Raw genomic sequence first — 13,098 nt, forward strand, 5'->3', positions numbered from 1 at the left:
AGAAAACAAATAAGTAAATTACACTGAAAAAGCTTTAAAAATATATTAATTCTCAGAACTTTAAATATGTAATTATGACAATTAGAAATTGTAATTTCTCCCTAGCTTTTTTTTACCCTAGACATTTTTCCCTAGCTTTTAAAAAATAATTTTCTAAATCTCCTAATATAATGCAATTTGTGAAACATTTATTACAGAGTTGCTCATTGCCTTTTTTGCACAAAATTCAAAGGTTTAAATACTTATAAAAGGCATCTGAAAGCAGCACAAGGAAAGTGATGTCGCTACAGGTTTTAAAGGGTTAAGCAAGCTTGCCTATTTTGTGGCTGAGGCGAACAAAAGACAGTAATAACTCAGAATGAAACGTTTATCTCATTCCCAGTTTTATTGCATAATGACTTTGCAGATTCTGTTTCATGAATAAAGAGATAAACACACTGAAGGACGGTATTTCCATCTTCAGCCACAGTGTTTTAGGTTTCCCTTTCCAGTCTTTACTGTGCAGACAGTGCTGTGATTATACTGTGTAACTTGGAGCTGGACTTTCATGTGCAGCACGTCTTGCATACACACTGCAGGGGAAAGCTCACGCCACTGATTTCTGACGCTAACTAAGGACTAAACAAGAAATTTGGTTTAAATATTTTGAGCACACACACTCATATTTCTGTCATTTTTCACATTGTGAGACCTATTACTCTCCACTCATCACTTTTAGGGCGACAGACGGAGAGAGAGGCTTAAACTGAACCTCTAGCAAAACCCATCTGGGAGGCTTAATTACACGTAAGCTCTGTTTAATAAGCAGTGGATCATATATCGCAGTTGAGCGTGTAGAGGAGGAGAGAGGAACCTCCAGAGGCTCAGGAATGTCAGTGTTTGTGTAGGAACGTACGTGGTCGCATGCCAGCAGTGCAGCACTGAGGAGCCGTTTCAGGCTGGCACTGTAATCGACTCGAGCTGGGGAAATTTGGCCGCGGAGAGCGAATGAGTAACTCTCTCCCTTTCCCTCGATGACTGCTGATGAGGTGCTCTTGGGCAAGGCACTTAACCCTCGCCTGGCCAAAACAGCACCCAGGAATTTGTGGAACTATGTAAAAAAGTGTTGCTACAAAAATTACAAGTTGATTTGACTTTGCTTGGATTAATACATGCTGACTGCTCCGTGGGGCTGCATTCAGAGCTTGTTTTTGCAGCCTGGCATTGCTAAGTGTCGAGAGCGTTTTGCAAAGAGGCAACTCAACAAAAAAGCTCACAACCAGTCACACACATACAGGGTACCATGTAGTTCAGTGGCTTAGCTCACCAATCTCCAAGCGCCTCTCCTTTTTCATTTTGTCTCTGTGCAGTTCTGACATTGAGACATAGAGCTCTGGACAGATGGCATCAAATATGTTTGTCCTCCGTTAATGACCATCGGTAAAGTCAGAAGAATCTCAACTAGATCTAAATGCTTTTCATGACAGAGTGTCGTGTCAAGCAAATTTCTCGCTCATCTTGAAAAATTTCAAGTTGCAAGAATTTTGTGTCTTGGCATCACTGGCATTGCATCATTAGCAACAGCTGGCGCGAACTTGTGTCTATTTGTATTTTTGCATTGACTTTGTATGTAATCCCACCGTGTGAAATGCTCTCTTTGATGTGAGCACACGATTCATTTAGCAGGTTAGCATGCTAATATTTGCTAATTAGCACAAAAAACAAAGCATAACTGAGGCCTGACGATGAATCTAGATGAAAAGGGATCTCCAGAGTTATTGAAATTCATCCTGTGTATGTGTATGGACACATAAATCCCATGCATGTTTGAACTGGTGTGTGTATTGGTATGCATGTGTGATATAATACAATTTATTTATTCTGTTCTGACTTTGTATTCATATTATTTTATTTTATGCCCTTTTATTCTATTGAATCCCACTCAGGCAGTGCAATTGAATTTCATTGTATCATCTGTACAATGAAAATAAATTTATTCTATTCTATTAAGGTCTAAACCAAATTTCATGGTAATCCACGTAATAGCTGAGACGTTGCAGTCCAGACCAAAGTGATGGACCAGTCCACAAATCGACACACAGTGTCTTCAGTCACACTTAAAAATGGGCAAATATCTCCAGCAGCCATTACTCTCCAATTAGACAAATCTGCTTGATGTGAAACTGGGCTGCTTCAAACGTAGGATACCAGAGTCAGATAAATTCAGACGTCTTCAGAGGGAATTCCTTATTTCTTAAGACTGTGAACTTAAAAGATGAGTCAATGTGGCTCATTCAGACTTCTGAAGCCTCATATTCACTTCAGATTAACTTTAAAATGAATTTTCACACAGAAAAAGAACTGTGTATATTTTCCCTCATTACTCGCTGTGCTGGAGTCACATTGAGGAGTCTTTACAGGCGGTTTGGACGGGAGGAAAGATTACAGTGACCAAAAGCTCAGTGTTTCAATGGCCATGTTAGTATTGTATTTATATAGGCTAGAAAAATACTGCAGTACTATCTGTTAAAGAGCAAATACCAAGCTGTACAGTTCTCACTAGTACATTAAAAAACACCAAATTCAAGATGACTGTTTCCGTGTTTCCATTTCCAATCCTCCTTTCATTTCATTGTGGACAAAGATATTTTTTGTGGTTGTGGTCGCCGCGATGACATCATCCACGCGGTGGTTTTCGTAGTGCACCCGACTGAGCGTGGATGTTTTGAGTCGCTCTGCCAAACAAACATTCCCCTGCTGACAATTGCAGAGGGTACGAACGCCACGTTACTCCGACATAAACAAGATAAAGCCCGTCTGCAACCACCAGCATGAATTTATAGCTCAGCATCCAAACCGTCTAATCAGGCCGTCAGATTATACTGAAACAAAAATGAGGGCTGAAATGCAGCGTAGCACTCACAGATGGGAAATACCCAGAAAAACAACAGCGTGGAGGTTTTGTAAACTTTGGCGGATGTGATGTGTGACAACATGAACGAATCGCCTCTTCTGTAGGATGACATCATCGCTGTCCTTTCTCTCTCGTCTGATTCAGTAGTAAGACAGTGCAGCGGCTGTAGGCTTCGTCTTCTTTTGGTACCAGAGACAACCATGACTGCTTTATAAAAGGTACTGAATGGTGATTCATTCATTCAGTCTGAAGTCCATGGCTGCCAGGCTCCGGAGAGAGGAAAGTCTTGGCTCTTATAGAAAAAAATCACCTGTTTTTTGGCAGCGTCGGTCTCAGTGATGGAGTCTCAGGAGAATCAGTGAGTCAGACTTGATGGACTGCACACAGAGCAGATGCATATTGCTCAATTTTGAAAAACCTGCCATTTATGGCAAAATATTTTTTATGCTTGTCGCTCGCATGAGGTGGTGTTTCAGGCGATTTGCAAAACTGCAATGGAAACACTTTTTTTTGCTGTTATAGGACACATGATATGCGCTTTTCGGTAGCAGCTGGCTCCCTCGGGCATGATGCAGCAGACGCTACAAGAGGTGTTATTGCATCGCATAACTCTTCAAAAGATCCTTTGACCTCTGAGCTCAAAATATCGTCCATATTTCTATGCAGTTATGGGTTTTAACAGTCCAACAATATTGCTTCTCTCTCTCACGCAAACAAGCATGTGAATAAAAGCACAAAAAAAAAATCTAAAACAGTATCAATTAAAACCAGGAACTGAGAAAATGCTTCTATATGTCAGGAAAATATAAAATACGTAAACAAAAATAAGTATATAAATAAATAATCAAACAAATAAATGAAATAATAATGAAAAATCATAAAAAAAATATTCAAATGTGAATAAGAGGTATATGAAAGGATAACAACACAAAGTAAAATGATAAATAAATTTAAAAAACAATAAAATAGTAGGAAAAAGTAAAACTTAGAAAGAGACTAAAATGTATGAATAAACAGTTAATAGATAAATAAGGATTAAAAAAAAGTATGGATACTGCTTATATTTGGGTTTACATGCAACCAAACTGCTCTCATTTTGTTTTGACAGATCATGTCCATCCATACTGGCTCTGACCAACAAATATAGGAAAACAATGGCCCAACTGGCATGAAATTTGGTGTGCACGTTCAAGAATCCTGTGGGTTTCGGTGACATTGTGATGTTTCCCGTAGTGCCACTGTCAGCTGTAATTATGGCCACCCTTGCATCAATATTCTGCATCCACCCTGTACAGTAATGGCTGTAAAAGTATGGCCAACTATTTGGCCTTGGTCAGCTGTCTACTGAGCGCATTCTCGTTCAACTTTTATCTCAAAGTTATTTCAGCGTTACGTTGCCAGTGTCTCTGAAAATCTGTCATAATTCAGAGTTCTGGCTTTGTTGTCTGTGGGTCAATTCAGTCCGCCGGCGCTTCAATTAGTGTGCTGAAGTTGTGTTGAAGGAGAGATGAAGGATTTCTGACTTGACTAATAGCCCGAGCTCTAATCTGGGGTGTTGATTGACACTGTCTTCAATGGGCGTGTTGACACAAGGTCCCGCCGTTAGCGTCTGTCATCCAGTCACCTCTCATACATGTCACGAGGTGCCCTGTGTCCCCGCTGTGCGGCCCTGAGTCAGAGTTAGATACACAAACGCAGCTCTGTCGTCGCTAACTAAACCTCCACGTGCTCTTAAAGTCAAAGGCAGTAACATTGTGTACGTGCTTCAAATTCTTTCTCCAGCTCGAGTCTATTTAGCTGCTTTACATTCGGCTGTTTCTGCTGGTGTCTGCGCTTAGTCAACATAGTTAAAGACAGGTAGACTCGTATTATTCTTTAACAAAAAAGCACTTTGTCACCATTCATTCTTGACAGCATAAAAAACTTTAATAGGCATTTAAAGCATTGTATTTCTGGCCAAAATAAGCCCTGATAATAAACACAAAACCTGATTTGGGTTTGTCAACGTGCTGTATTGTGTGTTTCTCTTCTTTTACATCAAATTACTATTTCTGTCAAGCTTAAAGGTTCAGTTTGACTCCTAAGTGAGATATGAAGACATCATAACCAGTGATGCATAATGATTATTTCAACCGACACAGACAAACCGTTAATTTCCAGCTTCTCGTGGTCGATAAGATACCGATAACCGATAAATTCTCTAAATTTGTTTTTCATTAGCTGAGGGTATGAAAGGCTGAGATGTGGTGAGTAGATTAACTTAATTTGTGCATTTTCATTAAAAAAAAAAGACGACATTTCAGACAAAAGCTGGAAAATCACTTTTTGGAGGACGGAGCGGACACTCGGAGACACTAGCGGAGACATCAGCAGAGAATGAGGACAGAGCGGACATTCAGAGACACTGGCGGAGACACCGGTGGAGACACCGGCGGAGAATGAGAGTGGAGTGGGCATGGGCGGAGACACCGGCGAAGAATGAGAGCGGAGCAGACATTTGGAGACACCAGCAGAGACACCGGTGGAGAATGTGGGCGGAGTGGACATGGCTGGAATGCGTTCAATCGATATTCTGTGGACTACATCTCATATTTCAATCGAGGAAAAGTTGTATTGCGATTGATGTTGTTATCGTTTTATCGCCCAGCGCGACCGGAAACATGCAGGAAGAAAGGCGATAGTCTGGACAGACTACAGGCAAACAGAAACAAACCTTCATCTAGACCAACATGTGTGAATTATTAATTTGAATTTGAAAAATTTGTTATCACACATAGATTCAACTTTGACAATAGCAAACGTGCTCTCAACTCTGTGGTTTGCAGGACTGTACAAAAAAAGTGGATGTAGACACAACTCCCGAAAACACAGGCTTTCACATCACACAGAGTGTTGCGTGTTGTTGTCAGCACTAACTAGGTTGTCTTGTCACTTTTTGGATAAGCTAGTAAAACCGTAACCTAAAAGATTGTTTGTTAACCTAATCATTGACTTAACCCCAAGATTAAACCTACAGAAGACTTCACAACTAAGTGTAACTGCAAATTAGGGATGCGTGACAATATCAGCACGTCATCGTATCGGTAGATATTGGCTTTAAAATGAAATATCCGACTCAGCCAACACGCTGATTTCTGCTAATATCACAAACTGATATTTCAAAGTTTTTATTGACAAAGTGAACATACAAAACATCAACCCTAAGTTGAAATAATTTTCTTATTTTGATTATTACATTAATTGAAAAGCATTGCATTTTATGTCTCCGTCTGCTGGTTTGACATCATAGTAAGACTCTGCATAATAGGATGTTCACTCCACTACAGAAGATCACTAAAATTAGGTGGGGCCTGATTTTTGGGCTCAAATAGAGCTCTGTTGAAAATGGTATGCAACCAGTGGAGTCGTCCCCTGCTGGCCTTTAGACAGAATGCAGGTTTAAGGCGTTTACGCATTTACTTCACTTTTCAGGCCTGGACATTACCTTTTGGGTGCACTGTTGACTCCAGAATATGTTGATACATTATTAAACAGTGTATACATTACTGACTTTGAAGCAAAATGAATGATACTTTCAGTTCAGCTCTAACATGAATAAAATAACAATATATATTTAAGAGTCATTGTTAGACGGCTGTACATTTCAAGCTTGATTTATTCCCTTGTGTATTTTAGAAAAGAGAAAAAATTGCCATACATATGGTTTATGTTACACATTGACTGAGGAAAATGCACATATTGTAGCTCTGAATGACACCTGTGTTGCTCTTCAGAAACAAATGTAAGGCACACTCATGAATATAACATGCAGTCACGTCCAGTTGCCTTCACAGTAAGCAGCTACTTTACAAATACTTCCCTCATTTGTCATTCACAATAAACGTCTCGTTCTCTCATCTCCGTGGTGACACTGATGCAGTGTGTGGGGTCTGAGCAGCGCAACCAGCTACATATTCCAGTCCAGTAATTACACGCTAGGAGGTGCTCCCTGCAACCCTCGGGATACTTCACCAGGCCTTTCTGACGAGATGGGAATTTCCCATTCCTGTTCTCGGCTCGCTATTTCAGGTGTTCAGGCCGTTTCAGACAAGCTCCCAGAAGCCTTTGCCTCATTTTTGCTTTGTGTTGTTCAAGATGGAGGTCTTTGAAGAATAATCAGAGCCCCTGAGAGACAATGTCTGGTGCTTTTTACTTCAGTCATCAAAGATTTTGTGCTCCACTACAAGATGTACATTGTTATGGCTGATTCAGGAATGTACAGGCGGAAAACAGCGGCCTCAGTAGACTTAAAGGGCCAGTTCACCCCAAAATCAAAATTATATATTTTTCCTCATTCCTGCTTTTCTTGTTTTTGGTGTTTTACTGCTACGTCACTGAACAACACTGAACCAGTTATCATTAAAGCCCAAATCACCAAAAACTTTCTTAATATCTAATTTAGGGTCTTAAATGTATAATTAACAGCATCAAATATTATCAGACTTTAGCCTCAACTCAAATTTGAGATATTGTCATCTTAATTTTTTCCGTTTTTGAAGGCGGGTTGATTTGTATGTGGTTTTCCCCAATCCATATAATGTAATATGGATAAAGTTTTGTCCTTTAAAAAAGCAATGTCTTTCCAACGCTTTTATTGCGAACTACTAGCTACAGTGGCCGAGGCAAAAACGTGAAAGAGCCTTTCTACAGCAACATGAGGTGCAAAGAGGTGCAACATGGCCATCTCCATAGACGAGGACCCTCGCTAATCTGAACTTTTGGTAGTAGTTAGCATCTTGTTTATCTTATTCTGCAGGTGTATGTTTGGACCAGGGGCCAACACAGAGGACCAGACAGCGCTCGCTGTGACCACAGAAGCATGGATGGACCTCTGGCTACGACAGAGACCAGTCGTTTCTCTTCTCATCGCCAGTGAGATGCAGTTTGGACTTTCTTTCCTCATCGCCATTTTGACAGAGTTGAGCTCTCAGTCGTCATTGCGTCTGGAGCTGAGTACGGACCGCCGGCAGCCGTTGGCCTTGGGTGAGTAAACCAATATTGTGTTACTCCTGCGAGTAAAGATGCCATGAGTACCGCTTTAAGTCACGACACATGCATCGCACCTAAGATACACCTGCAGCGCTGGTTGTTTTATTTGCGTTTATTGCCGGATGTTTGTCAGATCTTGTGTGGGTCACACAATAGTAAAGCAGTAAATGTTGTGTTGTTGTTTTTGTAGTGTTTGGTCAAGATTTAATGGAGATAATGGCTGCTGAATATTTAATTTCAGCGTAAAATTTGTGGGATTTTTTGTCAGATTCAAGACTGATATTTTCCATAAGTGCTTTATTGTGCACCGATGTCCATATGTTACACGCAGTCAGGTTTTAAGGGTACTTGTCTGACAATTTTTGTCATTACCTTAGTGGCTAAAGGGCTGTTGGATACATTGTTTTGTTGTGTCATTTTAATTGATGCCCCAAGAGAACACCGAGGCTGCGGTCCAAATTGCAATTTTTCTCGTTACTTTTAGTAGGTACTGCTGTTTCACTTACAAAGTACATATAGTTGCATGCGGTGGGCACACATCCGTGACATGCCATCATCATAACATTGCGCCCTGAACTTTGACCGCTTGTTCACATATCCATTACCTTGGAGATAAAACAAAACGCGCCTGGTCATCGGTCACTTGAACCCATCGCTGCAGCTTCTGACAGCTGTCAGTCAGCTGTCATGTTTTTTTGTGTCTCATTCAATGTGACATATCAGAAGAGCAAAAAATACTGCAAATCCGTACAGATGCAGACGAACATCCTGGTACTGTCGGCATAGTGAATTGACAAACATTTATTTATTAGGACATACTAAATCTCTTTTTCTGGCGTACTGAAAGTATGGTAATATTGGTATTGGAACTGAGTGAGTAGTTTTTTGTTTGTTTTGTAATTTTGGCAAATAAATGATTAATAAATCAATCAATAACACAATTTTATACTATATTTTTCTTTGTCAGTTAAATAAATAGGAACGGTCAGAAGCAGAGGGTTTGTGGTGAGTAGTTCAAAAGTTTAAAATCACAAATTTACACTATTTTATTAACTGCTATTTAAGTTTTGTATCGCTTTAAAGTGGGGTGGCGGGGAGCAAACAGGACCAAACCGGAGTGACAGTAGAGGAATAGATATAGTTTCTTGCAGGAATAATTTAACACTTCTTTCCCTCCAGAGTACCTGAGCTCTGTCATCACAGTTTCCTTACTTCAATTCACCTTTGGGCACCACAAAATGCCAGCGTGCACCGCAAATGCTCCGTGGGAATTCATTTAGGCAAAATGCACTTGATTCAGTGCTGGCAGGATATCCAGAAAGTCCCAGGTTTTTCCGCGCTGGGGACCACAGTCGAGCTCAACCTCACAGACATGACATCATGCCACCGGCGGATGTATGCAACAGGCAACCCTCAATGACCGCATTTCATCTCAGCCATCATGTTAAGTGTCTTTCACATTACCTGAGTCTTAGATTACTTTGACTCAATTTCTCGAAGTCGACTGAAAACAGGAGTGCTGTGTTTGAAACATTTCAGACATGTTTGATGGAAGAAAGTGCTGTGAGGCAGACGCAGGGTGAGACTTGCCGTATGGTTGCATAATTTCCAAGTTATAGCCTTTGCAAAGGTTTTGGTGAAGGAACGTTATTGTGAGACAATTATGTCATTATCATCAGCATTTTCCATGCCTGCTCTCTTATCAGAGCCCGATCAGTGTGATGATTCACAACATCTAACAGATTTTACAAGCGCGTGAAAGATAACTGCCGTTCAAACCGCCTCTAACTTCTCTGCAACAGCACATCCCCATAGAACAGCATTTAACAAAGTCATTTTCAGGCAGCAAATGTTGCTGGCTTTGTCTGTCTGTTAAATGTGATGGCATTTTGTCATAATAGTGATGTTTTCATGGCTTGATTCAGACATGACAGGACATTTACGGAACGAGCCAAAATGCTTGCGTGATATTTAGCAGCTGGTGTGCAAAAGAGAAGAAGAGAAAGAGAGAAAGCTTTAAATTAAAATGTTTTGATAGCAAAGAGAAACTTGTTTTGTTGTTGAAGCCTTAATTGATGACCACTGTGAGAGAGTGTGATGCAAACATGTGAATATCTACACAAAATGTCATGGCAATCTATCTAATAGTTCTTAAAGGAATAGTTTGCTGATTTTTAACCATCTTGTATCATACAAATGTAGGTAGCATGTGGAAATAAACTGTGGTAAACTTCCCTTCTGCATTTTCCTATTGCTCACCACCAACAACACCACCACAGACACAAAGATAATACAAGTGGATCAGGAGACAGACTGGCACCTCTCTCTGTTTGTCTCAAACCCACACCAAACTAGGCAGTGCTGGTCGAATATAGATTCTGTTAGAGTTACATACATAATGCTTTCAGAAACATGTTTTAGCTCACAATTTAACCATAATACATAACAGCTGGTTACCAGCTGGTCGCCATTGTTCCAAAAAAATGAGTTCTCATTATGTCAACAACCAGTGGGAGCATTTATTGGTCTGTTGCAGCGCAGTGCATTCTGGTAGTTGTAGGTTTTCTACCTCTTGAGTAAACGCGAATGCCAAAGCTGTTTTCTCAGTTTTTTTCTGGTCATGTAGCACCAGATACAGAAGTATATGTGTCCCTCTACTGCATAAAAAAGGCAACCCAGCAGTGAAATACTTCTTTAAGATATTTCAGCCTGGAACAAAGTGGTGGGCTGACCTGATGAACTGAACTTTCCATCCCTAGAGCCTTGCCGCAAGAATAGCCAAAAATATAGGTCTCAAAAATATTGGAAAAATAGCGGTTTTGAAAAGAAAAAAAAACTTGTAAATTTGAGATTAAGTGCTACTTTTGAAACGGTTAACATACCATTTTGTGAAAATAAGTCAAAGGAATAGCTTTTATTTATGCAGATTTTGGAAGATGATGAAATGGAGTACAGTTGGCAATATTTAATCCCACTTGAAAACATTTCAAAGTCATTCCAAAGAGAAAAACAGACTGAACGAGTGGGCGAGGAGCAGGAACAAAGAGACAGAAAGAAGAAATGGACTTTTGGGATTATGTGTTGATGAGTGTAATTAATATCCAAAGCTTTATTTGAAAGCCAATTGCATTTAAGGCTAATTAGTTCTTTTCACTTCTTGATAAATATTGTAAAATCCTTCATTTTCACTACAATCTGCTTTCAGATTTGGCTGTGTGCTTTTTTTGGCAGAGGATTTTATTTAATATGTTTTCGTCAGTCTTGAGGTTGAAACTTGATGATACCATATTCTTTGTTGTATCTTTTCCCTTAACTCTCTGCTCATTGTGAGTTATAGTCAAACTCAGCAGTTCCTCCATCTCTTCTTCCACTATTTAAGTTCCTTTGGAGAGTCGCCCTCTCAGCCGTGAAAATCATTCCTGTGTTTAGACGCAGCCCTGTGACACGGGCTTTTAGCACCGTGAGACCAATGAAGCGTTATCGGCTGGTCTCGAGTTCACAGCTACTCAGCGCACAGACACCAGCGGCAAAGTTTGACCGCAATTCTTCCTCTCAAAGAAAAAAAATCAGCAGAGATCAGTAAAATAAAGCTGTGATTAAGCACAAAGCCTTTATGGCAAAATTCTGGAGAGCACATTACGCCTCCACGAGTCCCCGGAGGACGGGGGATGAAGGACGTGTTACAGTGCAGAGGCCAATCCGTCACGTAATGGGTCAGGATCCAAAATACCTCTTTTGAGCACTGATCTCCTGTATAAAAGTCCAGAAAGCCTCCAGACGGGAACTAAAAGTGACTAAGTGTTCCTGTTTGAGTAAGTGAGTGTGTGCCTGTGTCTTTCTGTCTGTGTGAGTCAGTGAGCGTCTCCAGGCTGTACAGTAGATAAGAAAGGGCAGCGAGAGGCGCGGGGGTATCCATTACTCACTGGATGCCTGTAGAGAGCAGGAGAGGCAGCACCTGAATCCGGTTTAATGGTGGAAATGGATGCACAGTCTCCCCGCAGAGTAATCCCCTTTATGGCCAGCGCTCACCTGTGATATATGGAGAGAAGACTGATGCCAGCGAGGGAGGCAGTGGGACACGGAGGTGATTGGACAGACTCTTCTGGGTGATGCGGAGGCCGAGCGCAGCTTTGAACTCGTGCCATACTCCAGGGTCACGCGGGGGGTGATTGAGTGCTGCTGCGCTCCCACAGGAGGGGAAAAGGATGAGAACTTATTTTCAGAGAGCCAACTGGAAGAAGATGGTCTTAATGGCCGAACCTCAAGCCAAGTTTGTTACGTGCACTCGGACATCGGCCTCAGCTTAAAAAAAATTCCCACTGCCTACGAGTTAGAAAGACAGGCCAAGCTCACTAACAGGAGCTGACAACAGTAACAGCATTTTTAACATTTGTGTACAAATAAACAGCAAGTTAACGGCAAATCATAAAATATTACATTTAGAGTTTTTACATTGAATAAAAGATACCCTTTTTCTTTACAAATTAGTGCAGGTTTTTTTTAAAACCTGAGAAAACCCAGTAAAAATACTAGACAAGAGTACCTTTGTTTTTTTCTGGTGTGTCACCTGCGACATCATGAAAGTCCCAGAAAACAGGGTTAGAAAAGGTAGCAGCATGTAAAATAGTTTTGGAGGTTACTTCTTTTTTTCGTTCTCTCTGTCAATCTCGGAGACGTGTTATTTGGAACGATGATTCAGTCATGAGTACTTTTTTTTCCTCAACAGCAGTTCAAGTTGTGGGTTGATAATTGATCCCTTGATCTGTTCAGAGCTGATAGATCAGTTGATGGATGAGAGGAGCAGCTACCGCAGAGCCAAGTGAAAGCAAACTTTTAGACTCACTGCTCCGTCTGTGCCCAAAGTGCGCTCTACGCTCCGAGACTGTGATGCAGTGAATAACCAAACTATATACGCAGTATATTTTAATTGTGCTCCAAATGAATGGTCCAGCTTCAAAAATTTAAAATCAATACATGGCACAGATATTTTAACTGTGCCAGGCTGCCACAAAAAAATGAATGTGTGGCTGCTTGTTGTCTGCTTTAAGTAAGTTTGTGTAGGATTTTTAAACTCTTTAGTGTCGCCTCTGGACTCTGCGCTGTGTTGTGTTACATCTAGGGCAGTATTTGTGTATTGTTGTGTGTTGTCAGCTGCTGATGGAGAAAAGCAGCCCGGT

At 40.7% G+C, this 13,098-nt stretch overlaps 1 long non-coding RNA gene across 2 annotated transcripts in view; it reads left to right on the plus strand.

Moving 5' to 3' along the window:
- Positions 1 to 13,098, plus strand: part of LOC148189609 (uncharacterized) — a 73,236-nt gene that overhangs the window by 14,114 nt on the left and 46,024 nt on the right. For both annotated transcript variants that reach the window (XR_015776554.1, XR_015776553.1), the window contains exon 2: positions 7,689 to 7,915. This is a non-coding gene — a long non-coding RNA (uncharacterized LOC148189609). The remainder of the gene's footprint in view (positions 1 to 7,688; positions 7,916 to 13,098) is intronic.

The sequence above is a fragment of the Plectropomus leopardus genome, chromosome 5, assembly GCF_026936395.1.
Source record: "Plectropomus leopardus strain MGB_pleo_1.0 chromosome 5, ASM2693639v1, whole genome shotgun sequence".
Classification (NCBI taxonomy): domain Eukaryota; kingdom Metazoa; phylum Chordata; class Actinopteri; order Perciformes; family Serranidae; genus Plectropomus; species Plectropomus leopardus.